This window comes from Aulonocara sp. 'chitande type north' Nkhata Bay, linkage group LG3, assembly GCF_057382095.1.
Source record: "Aulonocara sp. 'chitande type north' Nkhata Bay isolate Kocher_YH1m ecotype deep benthic linkage group LG3, A_spYH_male_GT1.1, whole genome shotgun sequence".
Classification (NCBI taxonomy): domain Eukaryota; kingdom Metazoa; phylum Chordata; class Actinopteri; order Cichliformes; family Cichlidae; genus Aulonocara; species Aulonocara sp. 'chitande type north' Nkhata Bay.
In genome coordinates, this window is record NC_141346.1 from 15480797 (window position 1) to 15492702 (window position 11906).

At 36.6% G+C, this 11906-nt stretch overlaps 1 long non-coding RNA gene across 1 annotated transcript; it reads right to left on the reverse strand.

The window, feature by feature from the left end:
- Positions 1-1532: 1532 nt before the first annotated feature.
- On the reverse strand, positions 1533-9407 carry LOC147334150 (uncharacterized). Its single transcript, XR_015128579.1, has 5 exons — positions 9374-9407; positions 7760-7791; positions 6600-6626; positions 4334-4364; positions 1533-2792 (listed from the first exon to the last, which is right to left on the reverse strand). It is a non-coding gene; the product is annotated as an uncharacterized LOC147334150 (long non-coding RNA).
- Positions 9408-11906: the final 2499 nt, after the last annotated feature.

The following is an 11906-nucleotide window of genomic DNA, read 5'->3' on the forward strand; positions in this document are numbered from 1 at the left end:
CAAACCTGTACATCTGCCTTTCTTTCGTCTTCTGATTTTCCTTTCTCTGTGGTACTTTTTCTTGGGCTAATAATCTTCTCCTCATTTTTTGCCTTTCCTGTTTATTACGTTTCAGCAGTTTATCTGAGAGTTCCTCTGTTATCTTAGTTGAACTGGAGGCACTGTTTGAATCATTCTGAGGAACAGAATCTGGTGTTACCTGAGTTTCTCTCACAGAAGATGCAGAGGTTTCCTTTTCAAAATAATCAGAAGGATGATGTTTATTTCTGGGAGCAGCTGTCTCATTTGAAGAATCAACTCTGGATGACATTACTTCACTGGTTAAATCTTTGGTCACAGGTTTCCGTGTCTGCTCAGTGTATATTTCAGAGTTTAATTTATGAACACGTTCATTTAAAGCTGGTGCACTTGTAGCTGTTTGTCTGTATTCGGTGGTTCGATTAGCATCTCTTTGGTCAGCAGCGTTTTCACTGTGAAACTCGATGGGCTGTAGCTCATAAGTGCAGGTTGGTGCGATGCTAAACATTCGGTACAAACGTTTGATCCTGTCAATCATGTCATTAAGACGTGTGAACTTCAACATAACTGCAGTTCCACCACTTACACTTAGCGACAATGGCATACCAGTAGACTTACGTGGGTGAGGGTCAAAATATGCATATTCACCTGAATTCAGCCTGCTAACAGCGATGACTGTTCCTCCCATGACTAGCAAAGCGTAGCGAACGTCTGAAACCAAACACTGTAGTCCCTGTTCAAGGCTCGGAAAGTGATCTGTACCATCAAATGTGCCGTAATGAGCAAACTGAGACATGTCGACTTGATACTCGTGTCTGCGGCTGGTGACCACTGAGGGAAGTTCATCGCAGGCTAGAAACACACTGTTCACAAACCTCAGTCTGGCATCTGAATAGACGGCATGGCCTTTGTCCAACACACGGTTTAGATCTGCTCTGGTAATAAATTCATCCTCGTGTAAGAATGACAGGAAAACCAAACTGTTAGCCATACATTGCTGATTCCGGTACTTTCCATACCTAGGAGCGGCCTGGCTTCGGGAAGCACAGACGCTACTCACTCGTGGACTTTCACTGTTTGTAACCTGTACATGAGACTGTCCTGGAGCTTGTCCATCATGCTGTTTGTGTACAGTTAGCTGGGGTTCAGTCTGGATTAGCTGCATAACTTCAGGCTCTGGGACAGACACTGAGGGAACACTTCTCTTTACCACATCTGCATAAGATACTTTGGCTGTCTCTCCATCATGCTGTGTTTGTACAGTTAGCTGGGGGTCAATATGGATTAGCTGCATAATTTCAGGCTCTGGGACAGACACTGAGGGAACACTTCTCTTTACCACATCTGCATATGACACTGTGGCTGTCTGAACACTGCTCTGCACTTCTGTGCTGGGAAAAGCTGAAACACACACCTTTACCTGCTCACTGCTCTGAGAAACATTCAGCTGTTCTTTCTCCTTCTGACGTCTAAGCTTCTGAGACTGCGACCTTTGACCTTTTCTTGGCATTTTGCTGAAGTACAATCTGGAGCTTATATGTGGTTATACACAAATATAAACAAAACTGAACCTTGAAACACAGAAAAACGTACAACTCCTCAAGTTACTGTTAAATCTGAGAAATGTACTATTATACTGTAAAATGTTTTTATGAATATATGAATAGATGTTAAAAAGCTGATTTGTACTCCAAATTCAAAATAAAGGAAATTCAAAGTTCTCTGGAAACAATTTGGTCCGTTTTATTGTAGCTCTTAGAAACTGTATAATTTTACTTATATTTTTTTAACCAGACTGGTAAATAATTACAACTTCTATAAAATGATATGCAGAATAAATCTCAACAATCAACAGGCTATAATAAAAGTCTTAGCTCTTAGGGGAGTTTATGTAAATCTTTCAGATATCTAAAATTGAAATCAAATATATGGAGCTTTGGTGGTGTGGTGATAAGATGACAGGCGATGAGGATTCTTCAGCTGAATTTTCTGCAGCAGTCAGGAAACAGGAAGTCTGGGTCCTCAGGCACTTCTCGATGACAATACTAACTGAATACTTACACTGAGTGACAAAATGGGTTTGTCCTTAAATAATAGTACTATAAACTTGCAGTCAAATGTTATAGCCAATGAAACAGACTAACAGACTGGATCTAATTTATTATTTATCTGAATGTATGTATTACAAAATAACCAGATTATCTTATTACAAGTAAACTTATAAAGAGGTGATATTTTATACAATTGATCAAAGTAAGCCAAACTAGAAGTGTTAATTCCAAAGTGTAATGCAAAATTAAAATGACAAATGTAGGGCTGTGTAAGTAGTTTCTACTATAAGTTCTACTGTACTGTAATTCTACTACTGTATATTCAACTTGTAATTTCCAGCAAAATGACTGAATGTGAGAGCTTAATGACAGGAAAGAAAGAGCAGTGAGAGCAGAGATCTCTCAGAATTCTGTAACAGATAGATCAAGTTCTGGTAACTTGGATTTCTGAAAATTGGATTCTGAAAGGATTCTCAAAACTTGGATTCTCAAATTAGATAGAGCAGTAGAGATAGAGGGATACAAGATGGAATGGCTTTCAAATTAGATAGAGCGGTAGAGATAGAGGGATACAAGATAGAATGGCTTTCAAATTAGATAGAGCAGTAGAGAGAGGGATACAAGATAGAATGGCTTTCAAATTAGATAGAGTTGGGAGAGTGATAGGATAGACAGAATTGCTTATAATGATAGAGAGAGAGAGGATCTTCTGCAGCAGGTCACCTGTAAGACACAAAAGGACTGGAATTAGTCGTATTTCCAATATGCTTGGATTTACCATATTCTTCAGACTATATGGCACACCTAAAATCCTGTCATTTTCTCAAAAACATACAATGTGCCTAGTGTATCGATTCTGGTTATGCTTACTGACCTCGAACAGGATTTCTGTGGTACACAGCGCTCAAAATTCTGTCAAATATTTTAGTAAGACTTCGGTAAGCTACAAAGCTGCGCTGCTTGATGTATTGTCAGAGCATTATGGCTACCATAGTCAGCACCTCGCAGAGTAATTTGTACGGTGCTTCAACATAACATTATGGTGTGTGTACAAGGACCTGGCACGTGCTAAGAGACATGCTTATGAAGCAGATTTCAAACTGATCAACCCATGAAGAGTTTGATGGATTTGTGGATGAGGAATGAACTGAAAAAGTGAGTGTATTGTTCTGTATTTTATGTGTTACAACTGAACAGTGTTGAGAGTTGTTTGTGAATGACTTGAATAAAGTTTGACTTATCTGACTGTTTGTTTGGGTTAATCTGCCTTAAAAACAGAATTGTTTATTGACGTTATGCCTTATAATTTCGAAAATACAGTACATGTAGGGCTTTAAATACTAAAGACTTCTACAGTAAATTATTGGAGTGAACAGAATGACAATGTTTAACAAATGATGGTGGAACTGTTATAAGGACATTTTTACGTTCTATTAAAACAATAAACTAAGTCTATAAACTCAAACCAAGACGTGCTGCTACAGTAACTTACTGTAAATATTATATGGTCCAAATAAACCCGCACACTGAGGTTACAGCAGAGTTTCAGGCCTCCTGCTTTAAATACTTTATATCCATTAAACTCAAAATTATTTATTGACTGGCCAAAAAGAACACAAACCTTCTCACATTTGCCTAAAAACATCTTGATGATCAGCAAGAGCTGTGAAATGATTTCAAAACACTATTTTGGACCTTAATTAAGACAATTGAAATTCAAACAGCAGTCGCTTTCTAAAATATCGGATTTGTGCCGTTCACACTGTCATACCATGATACCATCACTGATACCAACATGACAAAAAAATCTGATTTGATGCGCTTTCGCCTGCAGTGTGAACTGCACTCAGGCCAGTCACTCAGGAAAAATACTTCTAGCGTTTTGACTTCATGCTAATTCATAAGTGGAATGAGAGAGACAATAAAAATCGATAGCTGTGGTGCTCTTAAGTGTTTAAGGTACCACCTATACTCACACTTAAATCCACAAACATAAGGAGAAATCAAACAACTGCATAAAGATGTCTCTGACATTTAACTATGTTTGGACTTGATAAGCCATCACAAATTAAAATCAGACATTAATGGGCTATTAAACTTAATTGACATTTTCTGGGGCAGTCAGTGGTCCTGTGTGGGGGCTTTGCTGCTACAGATTCTAAATCCTGACTATTTGTCTTTGCCCATGAGTGAATGGCAAGATAACACAAATAGCCAAACTACTGTAAGTAAATTACTAAACATTACCATTACTGTCTACTTACCAGCAAAGGCAAAGCCAAAGAGCTGTTCACTCTGTGTAACAAAAGACAAAGAACAAAAATACAGGCTCAGACAACTCCAATCAGCATTAGACAACAACAACTCTCCTCTGTTTTCTTTTTCCGCACCCTAATAAAGATGATCATCTTCATAAAAGGTAATATGTAGTTTTATCCATTTGCAATAAGCCACACAAGTTTCTGAGTCATGTAATGCTCCAAAATTTAGGTTCAGTTACATAAGAGAGTAGAGATCGTAACCAATGATTTGCTTCACCTACTACTACACACTTTATCAAATGGTGATGTCACAATTTAAAAGTAGGCAACAATCACAAATGATAGCTTGTATGGAATGTAGGCTTTGTAGGCTTTGACATTTGAGGTGGCCTGCATTCAAATTCTATTAACACAATAAAAACAAACACTCTATAAACTTACACCAAGACGTGCTGCTACAGTAACTTACTGTAAATATTATATGGTCCAACAAAACCAACACACTGAGGTTACAGCAGACAGTTTCAGGCCACTCTGTATGTATTTTGGCAAAATGAGAAATTTGGAGACAGCTAGTTTCTACACAGCAGTTTCTACATATTTCAGTCACATTTGGGGCATGTTTGATACACAGCAATAAGCACTACACTAAATCTATGATAAACTTATCATAGCTGATATTAAGGCCTAATTAGCAAAATTTAGTATGATGATAATTTCTTTGTAGATCATTTCATGATAAAAAGAACAGAAGTGAGTGCTGTATCTGAGCTGTTGCATGTAAGATCTTTGCTGGACATTCCCACATTTCTTAAACAAACAAACATGACTTTCAGACAGTTCATCTTTTGTAAATTAGGCCAGGATTATTTTCAAAAAACAGCCTTGATAAAAATATCAGGCCACTATAAAATGTCTTATGTTTATGTTTTCATCCCACCTATACTTTGCAAGTCATTATGACAAATTACAAAAAGCAGTTTTTAGGCAGTGATTTAAGGGAAGAAGCTTTTGAAATCCACAATGCCCTACCACCAGTGGTCTCAAACTCTGGTCCTTAAGGCCTGGTGTCCAGAAACTTTTCTATGTGTCCCTGTTGCAACACACCTGAATAACATTAGTAGGTCATTAGCAAAACTCTACAGAACCTGACTGCATGCTGAGGTGGTAATTCAGCCATTTGATTCATGTTATAGCAGCTCATGAGTGAATGAACATGATGCAATGAAAGTACTTTTAGAAGTACATTTTTCCAAACACTTAAATTACTTAAATTTGAGTAGTCTTAGGGGATGCCACTTCAGCACACAGTCAAATTCTATACTCTCACTAATGACCTACAAATGTTATTCAGGTGTTTTGTAACAGGGACACGTGGAAAAGCTTCAGGACACCGGCCCTTGAAGAGTGGAGTTTGAGACCCCTGCCCTATGTGAATATTTAATCGTCCCTAAACTGCCAGTCGTGAGCTGCTCTAATGTGAAACAAACACATATAGTTCTGTAAAGGTTTACAAAGAGATTTCTAAGGATTTGGAGACCCCAGAAAACAAAAACGCTCCCAGATATTGTAGCTGAACAGGCAAAAACAAGTTGCCTAATAATATCTCGATGATAACCAACAGCTGTGCTGACGAACTGCACTAAACTGAATCATCTATAGTGAGAGAAAAACACCAGCATTACAGTCAAACATGGTGCTGTTACTGTGATGTCCCAGAGTTCCTTTACTACTTCAGGACCATCAACTCATCAGGTCCTGGGCTTAAGTTTAATCACACTTAGGATCTGAAGCACACAAGCAAGTCCAATTGAATGAATGAAACAAAACACTTGGTATAAACGAATCAGTCTGGACTTTAATGAAATTAAGATACGTGGTATGACTTGAAAACCCTATATTGGGCCTTAATTACGACTTTTTTCTTTTCTTGCCTGCCCTGTTTGGATCTAATTAAGACAATTCTGAAATTATAGTGGACCAAAATCAACCAGTGATGTAAACCAGTCATTACCAGTTACTGTAAATGCTTGATGGTAATTGTTGCTATCAGGGCATCCACAGCTGGGTATTAGAGACCAACATGTTTTTACATTAGACCAGGTTGTTCTGGTTCAAAAATGAAATCATCACTTTAAAACTGCTTTTTGTATTTATCCAGGTCATCCTTGTTAGATGATTTGAAACGTGAAAAAAGCATAAACAAAATAAATCTGCAAAGAAGAAAGACCTTTCTCAGCACTGTACCTCAGACAAAACCTTTACTTACCAGACTTGAGACGATCAGATCAGTATCCTAGAGAAAGGAAACAACACATCAGATCACTGTTTAATGACTTAGACTGTTAAACCTCTTCACACACAATCCAATTTACTGTGACATGAAATAACTAGTAAAATCCTCAATTTCTTCAAGCCTTTATGAACTCACTGTAGTCTGAATAGGACAAACTTCAGTTACAGAGTCTCACATGGCGATAACATGTGTAATAAAGGCATGCATACTACAGAAGTGAAAAGAAGAGGCACCAATATTTGTTGGTACAGATTATGGCTTTTTAGCTCCATCATTTTCTATCACAAGTCAGTGTTTAATAAAGTGTGGAAAAACCACAACTGTTAGAATCAACGGAAAACCTCACCAGGTTTTAGTTCTGATCTGAATATGTAAATCCTAAAATACATGTAAATTTTGACATGTCATAGTAACAACAGTAGCACACCATTTTTGCAATTAAAATTTCTTAAAAATTATAATAAAAAGTCCTTCCATTGTACCTGTTGGCAGGAATCTTTTTGTATTTTGCAATATTTCCCTTTTGTATAAAATTTTCAAACACATTGTATCGAGCAAATTATTAAGAAACTAATTTAAACTTAGTGTACATAAATTACACACAGGCTTTAACATACACAACATTGCCTACTCACAACTCTGGTTCTCTTAGTATTTTATTATTGCTTAAATGTTTAAATGCTTTTTTGTATTTATTCATATCATCCCTGTTAGATGATTTGAAACATGTGACAAAAAAGCATGAACAAAATAAATCTGCAAGGAAGAAAGACTTTTCCCAGCACTGTACCTCAGAGAAAATGAACTCACTTTAGTCTAAAGAGGGCAAAATTTAATTGCAGAGTCTCAAATGGCCTTAACATGTGTAATAAAAACAATAATTACTACAGAAACGCTTTGATAAGCCTTTAAAATTAAAATTAGACATAAATGGCCTATTAAACTTCAGGGACATTTTTAGGGACACTCACAGGTCTAGTGGGGAGGCTTACTGCTTATAAAACCTAAATGTGTTTTTGCCCATGAGCAAATGGCAAGATATCACAAAAAGCTAAACTATTGTATGTAAATTGCTAAAAATGTTACACAATCCCAGTTTCATATTGCTTCAGTTACAATCACTGTTTACTTACCAGCAAAGGCAAAACCAAGCTTCTATTTCACTCTGTGTAACAAAAGACAAAGAGCAAAAATACAGGATCAGAAAACTCAAATTAGCATCAATACTGCATCCCTCTCTGTTGTCAAAAAGATTCACTGAACTTCTTTGTTTACTACAGCTGGAATACAAACAACAACTCTCCTCTGTTTTCTTTGGTCTACCTCTCATTTAAGATTGCAAAACACTCATACATGAAAAACTGCACGATATATTTTTAAGGCTTTAATATTTGAGGTGGTCTGCATTCAAATTCTACTTCCTAAAATATTATTAACTGCACATAGTATCATAGTAAATATGCTGTAGTTTTAAAATAAATATCTATGTACCATACTAATAATAATATACTGCCATATTTTATTTATGTGAAGGTGGGCTGTTGTTTGTTTCATTAATTTTCCACAAAGTGAGAATTTAAACTGTGCTGCAGATTTAGGTTGGCACAAACAAGCCTTTGTTAAACAGTTCTTAAAAATTAAAGTCTCCTGTTTAGGAGTTCTTATTATTCTTGGGCTATGTCCACACGTACACAGGTACTTTTGAAAATGGAGATTTTTCTATGCGTTTGCGGTAATTGAAAACGGAGATTTCTAAAAACGCTTGCCAGGATATTTTCGAAAACTCCATTTTTGCATTTATGTGTGGACAGGGAAACGGAGAAAACGCAGCGCCTTTTTTGACGTCACACTGTGCGCCACGTTATTGTTACGGTGAAATGCATTTCTACAATACTGTTACTGTTAATTGTTCTCTCTGCAGTGTTTAAATGCTTACATATACACACACAGTTACTGTCCCTCCACACATACGACTCGGTTCTGCTTCTATGCCCCATCTTTGTTTGCCATTTCCCACCGAGGTTTCTAGACTTCTGATTGGCCAACATTTCTACACGGTTAGGAATATAGCGCCACCTGCTGCTTTGGCATGTTCATAGCAGTGTTCTCCTTCATTTCTGCATTTATGTGTGGACGGAAAACGGAAACGGAAAATCTCTGTTTTCAAAAATACCCGTGTATGTGGGGACATAGCCTATGATTAATCCTCAGTTTCCCCCCCTCCTTTGTCTTAATTAAGCCACAAGACCTGCACACACGCGACTCTTTTTCTCCCGTGTTCGGTCAGAGGCGGTAAAATGGCTCCTTTGATCTTGCCGACAGCTGACACTGAATCTAAGATGGCGGTTCGTTAAAAACTTTACAGCATAAAGAATGAGGCTGTTTTAACCAACTGATTTGTGAAGAGAACTAACTGCACCTTATGTAACAGACTGACAAACACACCAAATGTAATTAATAAAACAACACAATAACCGTGGTTCACAGTCAAATGAACCATTTTCATTTCACACTGGGCTCAAAGGAGCGCTAGGCATTAGCATCGGGATGTTAGCGTTAGCTCATCAAACACTCCTTTTACATACAAAAATGACAAAGTTTCACTAAGAAAAAAGCAACCACTGTGTTACTCTAATATGAGTTATACCTCGGTTGGCTTTATAAATCACTAAAAGAACTCGTTAAATCGCACAAACAGACTATAAACATTTAGGAGAGAAGAGGAGAAGCAGAGCAGCAGCACTCACCCAGAGCGGACTCAGCGAAGTGTGCGGAAAGGCGGATGTCCGGCAGTCAGGTAACAGATGAGGCGTTCACGGGTAGTAGGAAATTCCAGTATTACACACAATGGGCATTGTAAACATCAAAAATGTAGGTGATTTTAAATATTCTATACAATATTTATTTGCTACAGAAAAAACTCGCAGAACTTTAATTCTATAAGTTGAATACATATTATTAGAAGGCTCTACTCCTGAACACCAACACCAAAGAGCTGAGTTCACCAGACCTGAAAAAAAAAATAAAAAACAACCAGTCCAGGACAGTCAGTCTGCAAAGATGTTTTAAAGACAAATATATATATATATATATATATATATATATATATATATATATATATGTATGTGTATATATATGTACGTATGTATATATATATATATATATGTATATATGTATGTATATATGTATATGTATGTGTATATGTATGTATATATGTATATGTGTATATGTATGTATATATGTATATGTATGTGTATATGTATGTATATATGTATATGTGTATATGTATGTATATATATATATGTGTATATATATATATATATATATATATATATATACACACACACACACACACACACACTATCCAGTAAGGATTCCCCTCAAAGCAAATGACTATAATTTCCTAACCGTAAGGGCTAGAACGGTCACTGCACCGTTTTGTTCAGAAGTGATGGGGGAATCTTCAAGTGTTGACAATTTATCATTAAAATATGAATTTTTAGAGATATATGACATGGATGACTTGTTGACTTAGAAGCCACGAATTCCCCAATATGCAAATTTGAATGCCTCAGACCACATATATGATTGGCTGGCTGGGAAGCCGTGCAGGCCCTGATTTGTGGATTTAAATTCCTCAGCCCTCAGATATGATTGGCTGGCTTAGAAGCCCTGAAGGCCCCAATATGCAAATTTGAATGCCTCAGGACACTTATATGATTGGCTGGGAAACCGTGCAGGCCCTTATTTGAAAATTTGAATGTCTCAGTCCTCACAGAGGATTGGCTGCCTGGGGACCTGGCAGAAATATATAGAAATACTATGATTAAGCATAAATACTACATTTAGTAGAAATACTATGTTTTAGCACAAATACTATAAAAAGCAGAAATACTATAATTTAGCAGAAATACCATATTAAGCGCAAATCCTATAAAAACCAGAAATAGTATGATTAAGCATAAATATTACATTTAGTAGAAATACTATGTTTTAGCACAAATACTATAAAAAGCAGAAATACTAGAATTTAGCAGAAATACTATAATTTAGCAGAAATAACATATTAAGCACAAATCATATAAAAAGCAGAAATAGTATGATTAAGCATAAATACTACATTTAGTAGAAATACTATGTTTTAGCACAAATACTATAAAAAGCAGAAATACTATAATTTAGCAGAAATACCATATTAAGCACAAATCCTATAAAAAGCAGAAATAGTATGATTAAGCATAAATACTACATTTAGTAGAAATACTATGTTTGAGCAAAAATCCTATAAAAAGCAGAAATACTGTACTATGATTTGGTAGAAAAACTATAATTAATCAGAAATACTATATTTGGCAGAAATACTATATTTTGCACAAATCTTATAAAATAGCAGAAATAGTATGATTAAGCACAATAGTAATAAGTTAAACAGAAAAATTGGAAAAGCAAAATGGACAGCTGAAAAAATGCTGAACATGCTGAGGGTCCCTCAAATATACTTGTTAAATGAAAAAAATCGGCAAAAAAAATCTACAACAGCCACACAATCACAAATATGTACACATAAGGAGACACACATGCACAGAGAGACACACACACAAGATCCAATTCAGTCAACCAGTCTAAATATATTGAATTTGAATCTTAGAATGAGATCATCCCATTAAAAGGCTCTCTCTCTCTCTCTCTCTGTCTCTCTCTCTGTCACACACACACACACACACACACACACACACACACACACACACACACACACACACACACACACACAGGGAGAGAGAAGTAAGTTTCTAGGTCAGCCTGGGAGCTGCTGAATTTGAATCCACCAATCAGAGAGGCTGTGCACTTTTCCCCACCAAAACAGGTGCTTCTGTTTACACACGCAGCACAGAGAGGCACAGGAGTTTTGCAGTCTATTTCTCATAGTGAGGACTCCCCTCAAACAAATGACCATAATTTCCTAACCGTAGGGGCTAGAGCGGTCATTCTTACACCGTTTTGTTCAGAAGAGATGGGGGAATCTTCCAGTGTTAACAATTTATCATTAAAATGTGAATTTTTAGAGATATACGACATGGATGACTTGTTGACTTAGAAGCCACGAATTCCCCCAATATGCAAATTTGAATGCCTGAGGCCACATATATGATTGGCTGGCTGGGAAGCCGTGCAGGCCCTGATTTGTGGATTTGAATTCCTCAGCCCTCAGATATGATTGGCTGGCTTAGAAGCCATGAAGGCCCCAATATGCAAATTTGAATGCCTCAGGACACATATATG